The following is a 19,938-nucleotide window of genomic DNA, read 5'->3' as shown; positions in this document are numbered from 1 at the left end:
ATGGCCGAGACAACTCTCTGGTCAATAACCAACACCGGGATCTGGATACCCATGTTGGCTCACACATGCTCCACGATGATCTCATCGGATGAACCACGATGTCAAGGATTCAATCAATCCCGTATACAATTCCCTTTGTCTATCGGTACGATACTTGCCCGAGATTCGATCGTCGGTATCCCAATACCTTGTTCAATCTCGTTACCGGCAAGTCTCTTTACTCGTTCCGTAACACATCATCCCGTGATCAACTCCTTGGTCACATTGTGCGCATTATGATGATGTCCTACCGAGTGGGCCCAGAGATACCTCTCCGTTACATGGAGTGAAAAATCCCAGTCTCGATTCGTGCCAACCCAACAGACACTTTTGGAGATACCCGTAGTGCACCTTTATAGCCACCCATTTACGTTGTGACATTTGGCACACCCAAAGCACTCCTACGGTATCCGGGAGTTGCACAATCTCATGGTCTAAGGAAATGATACTTGACATTAGAAAAGCTTTAGCATACGAACTACACGATCTTGTGCTAGGCTTAGGATTCGGTCTTGTCCATCACATCATTCTCCTAATGATGTGATCCTGTTATCAACGACATCCAATGTCCATGGTCAGGAAACCGTAACCATCTATTGATCAACGAGCTAGTCAACTAGAGGCTTACTAGGGACATGGTGTTGTCTATGTATCCACACATGTATCTAAGTTTCCTATCAATACAATTCTAGCATGGATATAATAAACGATTATCATGAACAATGAAATATAATGTAATAATAACTAATTTATTATTGCCTCTAGGGCATATTTCCAATAGTCTCCCACTTGCACTAGAGTCAATAATCTAGTTCACATCACCATGTGATTAACACTCACAGGTCACATCACCATGTGACCAACATCCAAAGAGTTTACTAGAGTCAATAGTCTAGTTCACATCACTATGTGATTAACACTCAATGAGTTCTGGGTTTGATCATGTTATGCTTGTGAGAGAGGTTGTAGTCAACGGGTCTGCAATGTTCAGATCCCTATGTATTTCGCAACACTTTATGTCATATCGTAGATGCTGCTACCACATTCCACTTGGAGCTATTCCAAATTGTTGCTCCATTATACGTATCCGATATCTCTACTCAAAGCTATCCGGATAGGTGTTAAGCTTGCATCGACGTAACTCTTTACGTCGAACTCTTTATCACCGCCATAACCGAGAAACATTTCCTTATTCCTCTAAGGATAATTTTGACTGCTATCTGGTGATCCACTCCTAGATCACCTTTGTACCCTCTTGCAAGACATGTGGCAAGGCACACATCTGGTGCAGTACTCAGCATGGCATACCGTATAGAGCCTATGACAAAAGCATAGGGGACGACCTTCGTCCTTCCTCTTTATTATGCCGTGGTCAATCTTTGAGTCTTACTCAACTTCACACCTTACAACTCAGGTAAGAATCCCTTCTTTGACTGATCCATTTTGAACTCCTTCAAAAACATGTCAAGGTGTGCGTTCTTTGAAAGTATCATCAGGCGTCTTGATCTATCTCTATAGATCTTGATGCCCAATATGTAAGCAGCTTTATCCAGGTCTTCCTTTGAAAATCACTCTTCAAACAACCGTTTATGCTTTCCAGAAATTCTACATTATTTCGGATCAACAATATGTCATCCACATATACTTATCAGAAATGTTTGTAATGCTCCCCCTCACTTTCTTGTAAATACAAGTTTCTAGCAAACATTGTATAAACCTAAAAACTTTGATCACTCTATCAAAGCATATATTCCGACTCCGAGATGCTCGCTCTAGTCCATAGACGTATCGCTGGAGCTAGCACACCTTTTAGCATCCTTAGGATCGACAGAACTTTGATTGTATCACATACAACTCTTTCTTACAAAAACTGGTAAGAAAACTTGTTTTGACATCCATCTGTCAGATTTCATAATCGAAAAATACAGCTAATGCTAACATGATCCCATGCAAATCTCCTACCATTGTAACCGACTTTGTGTAACCCTAACCCTCTCCGGTGTCTATATAAACCGGAGGGTTTTAGTCCGTAGGACAACATACAGAACAACAATCATACCATAGGCTAGCTTCTAGGGTTTAGCCTCTTCGATCGCGTGGTAGATCTACTCTTGTACTACCCATATCATCAATATTAATCAAGCAGGACGTAGGATTTTAATTCCATCGAGAGGGCCCGAACCTGGGTAAAACTTCGTGTCCCTTGCCTCCTGTTACCATCCGGCCTAGACGCACAGTTCGGGACCCCCTACCCGAGATGCGCCGGTTTTGACACCGACATTGGTGCTTTCATTGAGAGGTCCTCTGTGTCGTCGCCGTCAGGCTTGATGGCTCCTACGATCATCAATGGCGATGCAGTCCAGGGTGAGACCTTCCTCCCCGGACAGATCTTCGTCTTCGGCGGCTTCGCACTGCGGGCCAATTCACTTGGCCATCTGGAGCAGATCGAAAGCTATGCCCCTGGCTGTCAGGTCAAATTTGGAAGCTTAAACTACATGCCTGACATCCGCAGGGACTTGATCTTCGACAGATTCGAGCCACTCCCAAGCGCGCCGCACTGTCACGACGAGCATGATCTAGCTCTGCCGCCGAACAGTGCCCTAGAGGCCGCACCCGCATCGGCTTCGACCCTTAATTCGGAGCCAACTGCGCCAATCGAGGATGGGTGGTTGGACGCCGCCTCGGGGGCTGCGATCCCAATGGCGATCAAGCCGAACACCATCCCCGTACTCTGCGAGACTCGTGACTCCAAGGAGCCGGACTCCTCTCCGGACTCCGAACCCTCCGCGCCCTTGCCGATCGAATCCGATTGGGCGCCGATCATGGAGTTTACTGCCGCGGACATCTTTTAGCACTCGCCTTTCGGCGATATTCTGAAGACACTGAAGTCTCTCTCTTTATCAGGAGAGCCCTGGCCAGACTACGGTCAGCAAGGTTGGGATTCGGATGATGAAGAAATTCAAAACCCACCCACCACCCACTTTATAGCCACTGTCAACGACTTAACCGACATGCTTGACTTCGACTCCGAAGACATCGACGGTATGGACGCCGATGAAGGAGACGATGAAGAACCAGCGCCTATCAGGCCCTGGAAAGCCACCTCGTCATATGACATATACATGGTGGACACCCCAAAAGAAGGAGATGGTGATGGAACAGCGGAGGATGACCCCTCCAAGAAACAGCCTAAGCACTGGCATCAGTGGCGCCGCTCAAAATCCCGCCAAAATAAATACGGTGATTCCAGCACTGGAGATAATAATACTCCGGAAAGTGCCGAAGAAAACCCCCTCCAGCAAGATTTAGCACAGGAGGATGGAGAAACCAGCCCTCATGAGAGAACGGCAGACAGAGAGGTCGAGGACGATAATTATATGCCTCCCTCCGAAGACGAGGCAAGCCTCGACGACGACGAATTCGTCGTGCCAGAGGATCCCGTCGAGCAAGAGCATTTTCAACGCAGGCTTATGGCCACGGCAAGAAGCCTCAAGAAAAACAGCAACAGCCTAGAGCTGATCAAGATTTGCTAGTCGACAGATGGACTGAAGTCCTTGTGGCCGAAGAGCATAAACTCGAACGCCCCTCCAAGAGCTACCCAAAGCGTAGGTTGCTACCCCGATTAGAGGAGGAAGCACTTGATGCGGCCGACTGGCCACCTCGTGGCCGCGACGGAGAGGCCTCTCGGCCCTCCACTCAAGCCGCACCCCGTACCAAGGCACGGGAATATGCGCCGGAGTTACGAGATATGTTGGGGGACAAGGCAAGGCAAACAAGATCAATCTACGGATCGCGTGGGCACCCCACGGCTCGAGACGGTAACCATCACGCCGGCCACAAATTCGGTAGGGCCGAACACAGTAGACAAAGCTCATTGGAGCTACGTTGTGATATAGCCCAGTACAGAGGCGCTGCACACCCACTATGCTTCACAGACGAAATAATGGATCATCAAATCCCCAAGGGTTTCAAACCCGTAAATATTGAATCATATGATGGCACAACAGATCCTGCGGTATGGATCGAGGATTATCTCCTTCATATCCACATGGCCCGCGGCGATGATTTCCACGCCATCAAATACCTCCCACTCAAGCTTAAAGGACCAGCTCGGCATTGGCTTAACAGCTTGCCAACAGGATCAAATCAGTTGTTGGGAGGACCTGGAAGCCACATTCCTCGACAATTTCCAGGGCACTTATGTGCGACCCCCAGACGCCGATGACATAAGTCACGTAATTCAGCAGCCAGAGGAATCGGCCAGGCAATTCTGGACACGGTTCCTAAAAAAGAAAAATCAAATAGTCGACTGTCCGGACGCTAAGGCCCTAGCAGCCTTCAAGCACAATATCCGTGACGAGTGGCTTGCCCGGCACCTTGGACAGGAAAAGCCGAAGTCTATGGCAGCACTCACGACACTCATGACCCGCTTTTGCGTGGGAGAAGATAGCTGGCTTGCTTGTAGCAACAATATGACCAAGTACCTAGGTAATTCGGATACCAGGGACAGTAGTGGCCTGTCGCGTCGCAACAAACAGAAGCGCCGCATTAACGGCAACAATGCTGAGGATACGACAGTTAATGCCGGATTTAGAGGCTCTAAATCCGGTCAGTGGAAAAAGCCATTCAAAAGGAATCCTAGGGGCCCGTCTAGTTTGGACCGAATACTCGACCGCTTGTGCCAGATACATGGCACCCCCGAAAAGCCGGCCAATCACACCAACAGGGATTGTTGGGTGTTCAAGCAGGCAGGCCAGTTAAACGCCAAAAATGAAGACAAGGGGCTGCATAGTGATGACGACAACGAGCCCCGGCCGCCGAACAACAGTGGACAGAAAGGTTTTCCCCCACAAGTGCGGACGGTGAACATGATATACGCAACCCACGTCCCCAAAAGGGAGCGGAAGCGCGCGTTAAGGGACGTATACGCGGTAGAGCCAGTCGCCCCAAAGTTCAACCCATGGTCCTCCTGCCCGATCACCTTTGATCGAAGGGACCATCCCACTAGCATCCGTCATGGCGGATTCATCGCATTGGTTCTAGACCCAATTATTGGCGGATTTCATCTCACTAGAGTCCTTATGGACGGCGGCAGCAGCCTGAACCTGCTTTACCAGGATACCAGTGTGGAAAATGGGCATAGATCCCTCGAGGATTAAGCCCATCAAAACAACCTTTAAAGGCGTAATACCAGGTGTAGAGGCCAACTGTACAGGCTCAGTCACACTTGAAGTGGTCTTCAGATCTCCGGATAAGTTCCGAAGCGAGGAGTTAATCTTCGACATAGTCCCATTCCGCAGTGGCTATCACGCACTGCTCAGGCGAACCGCATTTGCCAAGTTCAATGCGGTACCGCACTACGCATACCTTAAGCTCAAAATGCCAGGCCCTCAAGGAGTAATTACGGTCAATGGAAACACCAAACGCTCCCTCCGAACGGAGGAGCACACGGTGGCCCTTGCAGCAAAAGTACAAAGCAGCCTCTCCAGGCAGTTCTCTAGTCTGGCCATTAAACGACCGGACACCGTCAAGCGCGCCCGGAGTAACCTACAACAAGACCGCCTGGCACGACCCGAGCAGGCGTAGCAATGCCGCCCCAACCCAGCCCTCACAAAAATGCGACACCAGTACTTCGCGTACATACCTACGGTCTAGAAATACCATGGGTACAGGGGGAGGGCCACCATCATGGCACGCCCGAAACACGGCTTAAACCGCACCAGGGGCTGCCGATTTTTTAATTTTCTCTTACTTTCAGGACTCCACTCTTCGGAAGGCCCGTTCGGCAGTTCGCCGAACAAACGATGCAAGAACCAGGGAAGCAGACAAGCCACGCCGCATTACGGAACTCCCAAGTGGTCTCTATCACGAGCAGTATACCTGTTTCGCATACTATTCCGCAGCTTGCCCCTGGAACGGACACGTTAAATAGTCCAACCTTTTGCTTATCGCATTATTTGTATCGTTCTGCTTTGATTGCAGCCCTCTTTAATAAACAATGCATATCTTTTGTCTATTTTTGCATTACTCTTTTTTAATATATGTTCCTTAACGACATGTTGCATCCGTACACGTTGGTACGACCAAAATACGCCAGGGGCTTTAGTACCCCTCAATATGGTGTGAGAAGTCCGAACACTTTAACAAGTGCGGCACCCCGAACTTATAGCCTTATATGCATCGGCTCCGAATCATGTCTTGGGTCAATAGTTGGGTTTGCACGGCTCCTATGTTTTGGTACCTTACGTTCCGCTATATCGGCTAAGGTAGCACTAGGAGAACCACTACGATTGTGCCCCAGTTGAGCTGGGTCAAGCACCTCAGTGGAGAAAGCTAAAACTGACTGTCATGATGAAGCGAGAGCTGGTCGCTGTTCGAGAGGTTTTTCGAGTCCCTAAAGACTTATGCCGCTTAGAGCAAGGAGCCGACTCTGTCCGGCCAAGGCGTGGATAGCGCCCCGAACTCGGTCTTCCGAATACCAGGGGCTTCGCCGAAATTTAAAATTATAGAATTCTATGGCTAAGTGAGAGTGTTCACGCATTATAGTCCGATTGCCTTGTTCGTTGGGCTGAGCGCCTCCCTCGAAGGACCTAAACATGGGAAAAAGAGCGCTCAGGTTTATCCCCGAACACCCCAGCACTAGCGGCACGGGGGCAGAAGCTGACGACTTGCCATCTCTCAGAATTGATAAACAGCCGCACAGAAGGTAATATTTTAAATTCCAAACAGCATTGCTTAGCGCATATGAACAAGTTTTCAGCGCACAGGACAAAACGAGCAAGTTTCACTCAAAAATTACATCCCTAGAACATTCATCCGCCACAAGGCAGGCACCCTTCAGAACATCCTTATAATAATTCTCGGGCTTGCGATGCTCTTTCCCTGGCGGTGGCCCGTCCTTCACAAGCTTCTCAGCATCCAGCTTGCCCCAGTGCACCTTAACATGGCAAGGTCCCTACGGGCACCTTCAATGCAGATGGAGCGCTTGATGACTTCGAGCCTTGGACAGGCCTCCACCAACCGCCTCACCAGCCCGAAATAGCTCCCAGGCAGAGCCCCTCCAGGCCACAGCCGAACTATGAGGCCCTTCATGTCCTGTTCGACTGCCTTGTGGAGCTCGACCAGTTGCTTCAGCTGGTCGCTCAGGGGAACGGGGTGTCCGGCCTCAGCATACTGAGACCAGAACACCTTCTCTGTCGAGCTGCCCTCCTCGGCTCGATAGAATGAGGCGGCATCGGACACACTCCGGGGAAGATCTGCGAACGCTCCTGGAGAGCTCCAGATTCGGGTAAGTACAAGTAACTCACGTTTATGTGTTTGCTTTGCATAAAGAATGCCTTACCCGCCGCTATCTTCTTCACCTCATCCAACTCCTGGAGGGTCTTCTGGGATTCGGCCTTGGCAGACTTGGCATTTTCAATAGCCAACGCGAGCTCGGACGCTCGCGTCTTTGAGTCAAGCTCCAAACTCTCATGTTTCTCCATGAGAGCCTGGACCTCTTGCCGTACCTTGCCAACCTCGGCCTCATACTTCTCCCGCTCGGTGCGCTCCGTGGCCGCCCTCTTCTCGGCCTCGACCAACGCTTGCTTAAGGGTCACCACCTTAGACGTGGCCCCTACAATAGCCACGATAATCCTGTCATTTTTTGCAATTGCACCTTTTTATATATATTTAAACAAGGTATTTCTTACCTTCATTGTCCTCGAGCTGCTTCTTGGCACGCCCGAGCTCTTGCTCGGACCGCTTGAGGTTCTGCTTTAGCATGTCCACTTCCGCAGTCAGTGCGGCGGACGCAAGCAGAGAAGCCTGCATACGCATATTTACTCCTTTTTGTTAGACTCCTGCGAATTTTATTTGATCCTCTATTTGGCTTTTCTTCCCGAACGCCAAACAGAGCATCAGGGGCTACTGTCTATGCGGTAATATTATTTACACATTCTTTACTTACCTCAAAGCCTGTTAGAAGGCTAGTACAAGCTTCAGTCGGTCCGCTCTTGGCAGACTGAACCTTCTGGACCACTGCACTCATAATGGTGCGGTGCTCCTCGTCGATGGAGGCGCCTTGGAGCACCTCCAACAGATTGTCTGGCGCCTCCAGTTGGACGGGGGTCACCGGCACGGTGGGATTGCTCCTCTTGTAAGGAGGTCCCCCGCCGGACTCTGGAACCTTTGGAGGTTCCGGAGCGGTGTCCGGCCAAGAGCCGGACTTGGAGCCCTGGGGGGTTTCATCCCCTTTACTCCTGGAGTCCGGGAGGTCGCCTTGCGGCGCCTCCAGGACCACCTCCTCCCGGCTTGGAACCTGTTGGGAAAACACTTCGGTGTCGTCCGCGGGCGGGGGGAGGAATCCGTCGGAAGTGAGTTCACATCCGACGAGTCCAGTGAGCCGCTCGACGACGCGTCGAGCCGGTCTTTGGGTGGGCTGCATAAACATATTCGACATAAGGGAAAGCTGTGCAGTAAACGAATACTATGAATTACTCTGGTATCCAGATACTTATGATTTTGCCAGGGGCTTGGCCCTGGGCGACCACTCCTCTCTGCCATCGTCGGTGTCGGTGGAGTAGTCCGGAGGAAGGGTTTCCCCTTCTTGGACCCTCCGGCCTCCCCAGAGAGGGCGGCCTTCCTTTTCTTCTCTCCTCCCGCTGGAGGGGGAGAGGTCTCTTCTTCTTCCTCCCTCGTCTTCACGGGAGGAATGCGCCTCGAAACCATCGGATGATGGATCTGACACCTCCTGGCGCCGGGCACTCTTTTGAGTCCCCGTGGCCTTTTTCACGGCCTTCTTCTCTGGCACCATGTAGGGTGCCGGAACTAGCAGCTTCGCCAAGCGAGCGTCCGCTGGGCCTTCGGGCAAAGGAGCCGGACAGTTGATCTATCCGGACGTCACCTGCCAATCCTGTCAAAGGTAAGGGAGCTTAGATCCCGCATGGAGTCAAACTATGAAAAACGGATACCCTGTAAAGGAAAAAACAGCTTATTGCATGAGCGTGACGCTGCGTACTGAATCCGCGATCCTCGGTAGTGGATGCGGGGGCCTCGGCGCCCTTGAAAAGCAATTTCCAGGCATCTTCGTACGTCGTGTCGAAGAGCCTGCTCAGAGTTTGGTGCCACGCCGGGTCGAACTCCCACAGGTTGAAAGCCCGTTGTTGACACGGGAGGATCAGGCGGATGAGCATAACCTAGACTACGTTGACAAGTTTGAGCTTCTTGTCCACCAGGGTTTGGACGCATGTTTGGAGTCCGGTCAGCTCTCCTTTTTTACCCCACTACAGACCCGTCTCCTTCCAGGAGGTGAGCCGTGTAGGGGGTCCGGATCTAAACTCGGGGGTTGCGACCCATTCGGGGTTGCGCGACTCGGTGATGTAAAACCACCCCGATTGCCACCCCTTCAGGGTCTCCACAAAGGAGCCCTTGAGCCATAAGAAGTTGGCCATCTTGCCCACCATGGCGCCTCTGCACTCCGCCTGGTTGCCGCGCACCACCTTCGGCTTGACATTGAAAGTCTTGAGCCATAGGCCGAAATGGGGGCGGATGCGAAGGAAAGCCTCGCACACGATGATAAACGCCGAGATGTTGAGGACAAAGTTCGGGGCCAAATCGTGGAAATCCAGGCCATAGTAGAACATGAGCCCCCGGACAAATGGGTGAAGAGGGAAGCCCAGTCCGCGGAGGAAATGGGGGAGGAACACCACCCTCTCATGGGACCTAGGGGTGGGGATGAGCTGCCCCTTTTCGGGAACCGGTACGCAATGTCGTTAGACAAGTATCCGTCCTTCCTTAGTTTTTTGATGTGTCCCTCCGTGACGAAGGAGACCATCCACTTGCCTCCCGCTCCGGACATGGATGGAGAAGGTTGAGGTGGGGAGTGCGGACTTGGGCACTGGAGCTCGAGTGCGCGAGAATGGATAAGCAAGGGAGGAAGAAGGCGTAGGTGAAAAGGTGGATCCTTATCCCCTTATATGGGTGGACGCAACTATGTGTCCCCACCAGCCTGGTAAAACTCGCTTATCTCCAAGCGCCGTAATCAATGGCGCGGTTGGGTTACCCACGCCCGTATTGATGAGAATCCCGGAATAAGGGGACATGATCTCTGCTTTAACAAGACGTGCCAAGGAAACCGCCTCGTGTGACGCGCTAAGGTGGGATAATGAAACGACTCGGATAAAGGCTTGGCCATGGTGTGTCACACTACGGAATACGTCAGCAGATTAGATTTGTGTAAATGTTATTCTCTCTATGGCAATATGTGGAAACTTATTTTGCAGAGCCGGACACTATCTTTTTGTTCAAAATCTTCTATGAAGTACTTGGAGGAGGAACCCGCCTTGCAATGCCGAAGACAATCTGCACGCCGGACTCGTCGTCATTGAAGCCTGGTTCAGGGGCTACTGAGGGAGTCCTGGATTAGGGGGTGTCCGGATGGCCGGACTATACCTTCAGCCGGACTCCTGGACTATGAAGATACAAGATTGAAGACTTCGTCCCGGGTCCGGAAGGGACTTTCCTTGGCGTGGAAGGCAAGCTTGGCGATACAGATATGCAGATCTCCTACCATTGTAACCGACTTTGTGTAACCCTAACCCTCGCCGGTGTCTATATAAACCGGAGGGTTTTAGTCCGTAGGACAACATACAGAACAACAATCATACCATAGGCTAGCTTCTAGGGTTTGGCCTCTCCGATCTCGTGGTAGATCTACTCTTGTACTACCCATATCATCAATATTAATCAAGCAGGACGTAGGGTTTTACCTCCATCGAGAGGGCCCGAACCTGGGTAAAACTTCGTGTCCCTTGCCTCCTGTTACCATCCGGCCTAGACGCACAGTTCGGGACCCCCTACCGGAGATCCGCCGGTTTTGACACCGACATGGATCCTATCTCGGATTTCATGGCTTCTAACCATTTGTCGGAATACGGGCCCACCATCGCTTCTCCATAGCTCGTAGGTTCATTGTTGTCTAACAACATGATATCTAAGACATGATTACCGTACCAATCAGGAGTAGTACATATCCTTGTCGACCTATGAGGTTCGATAGCAACTTGATTCGAAGCTTCATGATCACTATCATTAACTTCCTCTTCAACAGACGTAGGCGCCACAGAAAACATCTTTCTGTGTTGCATCACTCTCTTGTTGAAATAAAGGTTCGGCAACCTCTTCAAGTTCTACCTTCCTCCCACTCAATTCTTTCGAGAGAAACTCCTTCTCGAGAAAGGACCCGTTCTTAGCGACAAACAATTTGCCCTCAGATCTGAGATAGAAGGTGTACCCAACTGTCACCTTTGGGTACCCTATGAAGATGTGTTTGTCCGCTTTGGGTTCGAGCTTCTTCGGCTGAAGCCTTAAGCATCGCAGCCCCAAACATTAAGGAATGACAACTTTGGTTTCTTGCCAAACCAATGTTCACACGACATCGTCTCAACGGACTTAGATGGTGTCCTATCTAAAGTGAATGCAGCTGTCTCTAACGCATAACCTCAAAATGAAAATGGTAGATTGGTAAGAGACATCATAGATCGCACCATATCTCATAAGGTTCGATTACGACGTCCGGACACACCATTACCCTGTGGTGTTCCAGGTGGCTTCAACTGTGAAACAATTCCACAATGTCTTAACTGATTGCCAAACTCATAATTCAGAAATTCTTATCGATCAGATCATAGGAATTTGATCTTCTTGTTATGATGGTTCTTAACTTCACTCTGAAATCGCTTGAACTTTTCAAACATTTCAGACTTGTGCTTCATTAAGTAAATGTACCTATATCTACTCAAATCGTCAGTGAAGATGAGAAAATAGAGATATCCACCGCATGCTTCAATTCTCATTGGATCACATGCATTAGCATGTATGATTTCCAACAAGTCACTTGCCCATTTTATTTTACCTGAAAACGGGGTCATAGTCATCCTGCCCATGAGGCATGGCTCGCATGTGTCAAGCGATTCAAAATCAAGTGACTCCAAACATCCATCGACATGGAGTTTCTTCATGCATCTTATGCCAATATGACCTAAGCGGCAGTGCCACAAGAAAGTGGTACTATCATTATTAACTCTACATCTTTTGGCGTGAACATGTGTATTACCACGACCGAGATTCAATGAACCATTCACATAGGGTGCATGACCATGAAAGGTATTATTCATGTAAACAGAATAACCATTATTCTCTAACTTAAATGAATAACTGTATTGCAATGAACATGATCTAATCATATTCATGCTCAACGTAGACACCTGATAACATTTATCTAGGTTCAATACTAATCCCGAAGGCAGATGGAGCGTGCGATGGTGATCTCATCAACTTTGGAAACACTTCCAACACACATCGTCACCTCGCCCTTAGCCAGTCTCCGTTTAGTCCGTAGCTTTTGCTTCAAGTCACCAATAATAGCAACTGAACCGGTATCCAATACCTAGGTGCTACCAGGAGTACTAGTGAGGTACACATTAATAACACATATATACTTTGTTGAAGTTGCCAGCCTTCTTATCTACCATGTATTTGGGGTAGTTCTGCTACTACTGACCGTTCCCCTTACAATAGAAGCACTTAGTCTCGGGTTTGGGTTCAACCTTGGTTTCCTTCACTTGAGCGGTAACTGGTTTGCCATTCATGAAGTTTCCCTTCTAGCCCTTGCCCATCTTGAAACTAGTGGTCTTGTTAAACCATCAACACTTGATGCTCCTTCTTGATTTCTACCTTTTGCGGTCTTAAGCACCGCGAACAGCTCTGGGATCAACTCCATCCCTTGCATGTCATAGTTCATCACGAAGATCTAGTAGCTTAGTGATAGTGACTTGAGAACTCTATCAATCACTATCTTATCTGGAAGTTTAACTCCCACTTGATTTAAGTGATTGTAGCACCCAGACATTTTGAACACATGCTCACTAGCTGAACTATTCTCCTCCATCTTGTTGGCAAAAGAACTTGTCAGAGGTCTCATACCTCTCAATACGGGCATGAGCCTGAAATCCCAATTTCAGCTCTTGGAACATCTCATATGTCTTATGGCGTTCAAAATGTCATTGGAATCCTGATTCTAAGCCGTAAAGTATGGTGCACTAAACTATCAAGTAGTCATCAGGATGTGTCTGTCAGGTGTTCACAACATCCACAAACGACGTTGTAGGGGTTTGCACATCGAGCGGTGCATCAAAGACGTAAGGCTTCTGTGTAGCAGTGAGGACACTCCTCAGACTACGGACCCAGTCCGCATCATTGCTTACAATATCTTTCAACTTAGTCTTTCTCTAGGAATGTATTGAAACAGGGAGCTACAACGTGAGCTATTTATCTACAACATATTTGCAAAGACAATTTAGACTATGTTAATGATAATTAAGTTCATCTAATCAAATTATTTAATGAACTCCCACTCAGATAGACATCCCTCTAGTCATCTAAGTGATACATGATCCGAGTCAACTAGGCCGTGTCCGATCATCACGTGAGATGGACTAGTCATCATCGGTGAACATCTTCATGTTGATCGTATCTTCTATACGACTCATGTTCGACCTTTCGGTCTTCTATGTTCCGAGGCCATGTCTGTACATGCTAGGCTCGTCAAGTCAACCTAAGTGTATTGCGTGTGTAAATCTGGCTTACACCCATTGTATTCAAATGTTAGAATCTATCACACCCGATCATCACGTGGTGCTTCAAAACAACGAACCTTCGCAATGGTGCACAGTTAGGGGGAACACTTTCTTGAAATTATTGTGAGGGATCATCTTATTTAAGCTACCGTCGTTCTAAGCAAATAAGATGTAAAACATGATAAACATCACATGCAATCAAATAGTGACATGATATGGCCAATATCATTTTGCTCCTTTTGATCTCCATCTTCGGGGCGCCATGATCATCATCGTCACCGGCATGACACCATGATCTCCATCATCGTGTCTTCATGAAGTCGTCTCGTCAACTATTACTTCTACTACTATGGCTAACGGTTTAGCAATAAAGTAAAGTAATTACATGATGTTTAAGTTGACACGCAGGTCATAAATAAATTAAAACAACTCCTATGGCTCCTGCCGGTTGTCATACTCATCGACATGCAAGTCGTGATTCCTATTACAAGAACATGATCAATCTCATACATCACATATATCATTCATCACATCCTTTTAGCCATATCACATCACAAGGCATATGCTGCAAAAACAAGTTAGATGTCCTCTAATTGTTGTTGCAAGTTTTTACGTGGCTGCTATAGGTTTCTAGAAAGAACATTTCTTACCTACGCCAAAACCACAATGTGATATGCCAATTTCTATTTACCCTTCATAAGGACCCTTTTCATCGAATCCGGTCTGACTAAAGTGGGAGAGACAGACACCCGCTAGCCACCTTATGCAACTAGTGCATGTCAGTCGGTGGAACCAGTCTCATGTAAGCGTACGTGTAAGGTCGGTCCGGGCCGCTTCATCCCACGATGCCGCCGAATCAAGATAAGACTAGTAACAACAAGTAAATTGACAATATCGACGCCCACAACTGCTTTGTGTTCAACTCGAGCTTTGAAACTACGCATATACCTAGCTCATGATGCCACTATTGGGGATCGTACAGAAATTTAAAATTTTCTATGCATCACCAAGATCAATCTATGGAGTAATCTAGCAACGAAGGGAAGGGGAGTGCATCTACATACCCTTGTAGATTGCTAAGCGGAAGCGTTGCAAGAACGCGGATGAAGGAGTCGTACTCGCAGCGATTCAGAGCGCGGTTGATTCCGATCTAAGCGCCCAACAATGGCGCCTCCGCATTCAACACACGTGCAGCCCGATGACGTCTCCCACGCCTTGATCCAGCAAGGGGAGAAGGAGAGGTTGGGGAAGACTCCATCCAGCAGCAGCACGACGGCGTGGTGGTGAAGGAGGAGCGCGGAACTCTAGCAGGGCTTCGCCAAGCACTACGAGAGACGAGGAGGGAGAGAGGTAGGGCTGCGCCAAGAGGGAGATGATCTCGTGTGTCTTGCAGCCTCCAATACCTCAAGTATATATAGGGGAAGGGGAGGGGCTGCGCCCCCATCTAGGGTTCCCTCCCTAGGGGTGGCGGCAGCCCCAAAACCTATCTAGGGTTGCGGCCAAGGGGGGAGAGAGGGGGGAACACCTAGGGTGGGCCTTAAGGCCCATCTGGACCTAAGGTTTGCCCCCTCCCACTCTCCCTTGCGCCTTGGGCCTTGGTGGGGGGCGCACCAGCCCACCTGGGGCTGGTCCCCTCCCACACTTGGCCCACGCAGCCTTTTAGGGCTGGTGGCCCCACCTAGTGGACCCCCGAGACCCTCCCGGTGGTCCCGGTACGTTACCGATAGCACCCGAAACTTTTCCGGTGACAAAAACGGGACTTCCCATAAATAAATATTTACCTCCGGACCATTCCAGAACTCCTCGTGACGTCCGGAATCTCATCCGGGACTCCGAACAACATTCGGTAACCGCATACATACTTTCCCTATAACCCTAGCGTCATCGAACCTTAAGTGTGTAGACCCTACGGGCTCGGGAGTCATGCAGACATGGCCGAGACAACTCTCCGGTCAATAATCAACAGCAGGATCCGGATACCCATGTTGGCTCCCACATGCTCCACGATGATCTCATCGGATGAACCACGATGTCCAGGATTCAATCAATCCCGTATACAATTCCCTTTGTCTATCGGTATGATACTTGCCCGAGATTCGATCGTCGGTATCCCGATACCTTGTTCAATCTCGTTACTGGCAAGTCTCTTTACTTGTTCCGTAACACATCATCCCGTGATCAACTCCTTGGTCACATTGTGCACATTATGATGATGTCCTACCGAGTTAGCCCAGAGATACCTCTCCGTTACACGGAGTGACAAATGCCAGTCTCGATTCGTGCCAACCCAACAGACACTTTTGGAGATACCCGTAGTGCACCTTTATAGCCACCCAGTTACATTGTGACGTTTGGCACACCCAAAGCACTCCTATGGTATCTGGGAGTTGCACAATCTCATGGTCTAAGGAAATGATACTTGACATTAGAAAAGCTTTAGCATACAAACTACATGATCTTGTGCTAGGCTTAGGATTGGGTCTTGTCCATCACATCATTCTCCTAATGATGTGATCCCGTTATCAATGACATCCAATGTCCATGGTCAGGAAACCGTAACCATCTATTGATCAACGAGCTAGTCAACTAGAGGCTTACTAGGGACATGGTGTTGTCTATGTATCCACACATGTATCTGAGTTTCCTATCAATACAATTCTAGCATGGATAATAAAACAATTATCATGAACAATGAAATATAATGTAACAATAACTAATTTATTATTGCCTCTAGGGCATATTTCCAACAAATGACTCTTGGATGCTCAGAACGCGACGCCTAACCAGCTGGAGGATTCATAGTCCTCAAGTGTAACAAGTCTTCAGGTCACGCAGACAGAAAGACTTCAGTGATGCCTAACACTCTTTGGCTCTGGGTGTTTAGGGCTTTGTCCTCACAAGGATTTATCACTCAAAGGCTTCGAGGTGGGTTGCTCTCAAACGACAAAAGTCGTGCACTAACTTTGAGCAGCCACCAATTTATGGTGTAGGGGTGGGCTATTTATAGCCAGGAGGCAACCCGACCTAATTTGTCCGGAATGACGTTGGGTCACTAAGGAACTGACATGTGTCCAATGGTCAGATTTCAAACACACACGGCAACTTGACTTGGGCTACAAGTAAAGCTGACTTGTCCAGCTCTGGATAAGATTTGCTCTCATTGTCTTCCCTTGAAGACATAGGATTTGGTTGAGAATCAATTCAGTCACTCTGACCTTGTTCACTTGGACCCCACTTAACAGTACGGTGGTTCCTATGACTCAAGAAAGAAGAAAAGGAAACTACGAAACAACTATGTCTTCACACTCCATAGTCTTCATACGATGTCTTCTCATGTCATAGTTTTCAATGTGAAACTCTTCACAGACCACCATTGTCTTTAATATCTTCACACATTTTTAGGGGTCATCTCTGGTAGGTGAACCGAATCAATGAGCGACTACTACCTGTGTTATCCTGCAATTCTCAAAAACACATTAGTCCCTCAACCAAGTTTGTCGTCAATACTCCAAAACCAACTAGGGGTGGCACTAGATGCACTTACAATCTCCCCCTTTTTGGTGATTGATGACAAACTGGTTGAAGTTTTCAACAGGGATAAAAGTATGTGAAATTGTAAGGATAAGGTATTGTCTTCATAGGTAGCAAAAAGGCTCCCCCTGAAGATGGGCATATAAATAGTTTGTGTTTGAATGCAAATGCACATGGTAGGTTTTACTTGTGGAGATCCTCTTCAACTTATGAAGACAATTCATCATGCACAAAAGGATACAATGAAGATAATGACATGCATAATGGAAAATGGACGTCGGCGGAATGACTTAGTGTGGAATTTATCGTCGCATCACATAGTTAACAGAAAAGGTAGCAGACGACCATCAAGTTTTAAGCGTTACAACTCAAAGAACCAAAAGTATCAAAAGCAAGAGTTGTAAACACTTGGCAAAAAGTATAGAAACCACCCAGAAAGACCCGCTTGAAGACTATCAACTCATATGCTTCTCCCCCCTTTTGTCAATACGGACCAAAAAGGTTTGAAAACAAAGCTTCTACTCGTTCCCAAGAGTAGGTGAAGGTGCAGGGTTGATGTTGGAGTCCGCTGGTGCAGAAGAACTTGGTGCAGTGTCGATTCGCGGCCAAGTTGTAGTTGGTGAAGTAGCATCATCTTCTTCATCGACGACTCTGGCATCGATAGTTGCCGCAGAGGAGGAGTACTTAGAGTCTTCAAGTGAGGGATCCTGACACAAGAGAGCGTTCCAGGGAGGAGTGAAATCAAATTTGAATCGCTCTGCGAAGCCATCCTGTTGAACATCATCTTCAGATGTTAGCAATGTCAGACTCTTCCACGACCGCCGATAAGTTTCATGTGTAACAAAGGCATTCTTGGTGCAAGTTTCGAATGCGATTAACATCCACCAAGAGGATCTGCATCTAACGCTTGAGCCAGTCATGATGCTTGTCTTGTTTTTGATGTAATGCCACGAGAAGCTCTCGGTTGTTGAGAGCGCGAGATCGCTTCCGAGGCCTTTGAGCCATGGTGCTCTCAGTGGCTTCAGTGGTTGCACGATGAGGTGCACGTGTGTTACCAGCCAGAGGATAAACACGAGTTGCAGCAAAGACTCCTTCAATGGGTTGCGTGCATCTTTGGCGATCGACATTGTGAAGATATAGTGGCTCCTTAGCAGGTTCAGGGTAGATGGCTTCGACAGACACATCAACCTCTGGCAAGAAGATGAGATGATTGCGCGCAGAGGGCTGATAATTGACAGTAGAGTGAAGCTTGATGAGGCGCATTACCCATGGAGCATAAAATTTTAGACCAAATAGATCAGAGCCAAATGTAGCAAGTTGACTGATGAAGAAATCTTGAGCATTGAAGCTGATGCCATTGAGGATCTATAAAACCAATGTCTTCATTGCTCCTTCAAGCTTTGCTGCATGAGAATGTCCTTTGACAGGCCATAGAGTTCGCTTGATGATATGATAAATGGTGCGGGCCAAATACTCTAGGTCTTCAACAAAGAATTTTGTTGGATATTTAGCATTGCTTGGCAGTGGCTTCATCATGTTGAGCATCTGACTCATGTTCGGCTTAGGCTTCTGAAATATGCTCTCTAATGCATTCATGTGTAACTGATAACCAGGTTCATAGTATTCACCTGGAGTGGGCAGGGGAGTAAGTTCGATGATATCTTGAGCTTTGGCTTCATGGTGCACATATCCTGTCATCCACTCAAGGACCCAAGTCTTCGGATCCCTGTTGTAGCCACGAATGTGAAGAGTAGCATAGAACTGCAGCAGAAGCTCTTCGTTTCAATGCTCTTTATCAGTCATAAACTGCAGAAGGCCAACAACTCTGAAGTAGTCGAGGGCTTCTTCCAAGCAGGGTAGGCAAGAAATGGCTTCACAGTCTAGACGCATATGGGGAAAATGCGCCCTTTATTGTATAAGACACAAGAATAATAACTGCGCTGCTGATAGCTCCAGAACCGATCTGATGAAATTCTTAGTTGTGAATATGGGTTCTTGGCACCATCAAAGAAGGTCTTGTGTGTTTTGAAGCCATTCACATTGAATGATTGTCGGGGGTTGGGTGCGACAAATGCCAAAGGATGGCTTTTCATGGTGGGAGCAAGTAGAACATCGCCGGTGCCCGGAAGCGGGATTAGGCGTAGACACGAACGCCGGCATACTTTACCCAGGTTCGGGGCTCTCCTAGGAGATAACACCCCTAGTCCTGCTTTGTGGAGTCTCCGCATGATCACCAAGGCAAAGTGAGTACAAGGGTGCTCCTCGAGCTGTATGCTGGAGGTAGGAGAAGGCAAGACTAGCTTTCTCCTTCCTATATCTCTGGTCTAGTTCTAATGGGTCCAAACCCTTTGCATGGGTGCCCTGGGGGGTTTATATAGGCCTACCCCCCAGGGGTACAAGGGTAATATGACTGGGCGCAGGCCCAGCCGTCAGTCTCTTCGGCCGCCGACTTCTCCGCCGACTGCTGGGGCCCGCCGATTGGGGGGCCCACCGACTGGTCTGGTACGGAGCCGATAGGCCGTACCCGCCGCTTGGGGGTCTTGCCGGCTGCTGATCACTGTAGCCGCGCTTCTAATGACGCAGGCTTGGTCGAAGGATCATGGCTACAACATCGCCGTCATGGTGGGCGATTACTGTAGCCACTCCCCGTCATGTCTGGTTAAGGGAGCGTGGGGCCCGTGGGATGAGCAGGCCGAATCCTATGGGCCAAATCCCATAGGGTCCGATTGGTAGGGCTCCTCGCCGTCTTCTA

The sequence above is a fragment of the Triticum aestivum genome, chromosome 2A (genome assembly GCF_018294505.1).
Source record: "Triticum aestivum cultivar Chinese Spring chromosome 2A, IWGSC CS RefSeq v2.1, whole genome shotgun sequence".
Lineage (NCBI taxonomy): Eukaryota > Viridiplantae > Streptophyta > Magnoliopsida > Poales > Poaceae > Triticum > Triticum aestivum.
Note: the sequence above shows the minus strand (reverse complement) of the source record.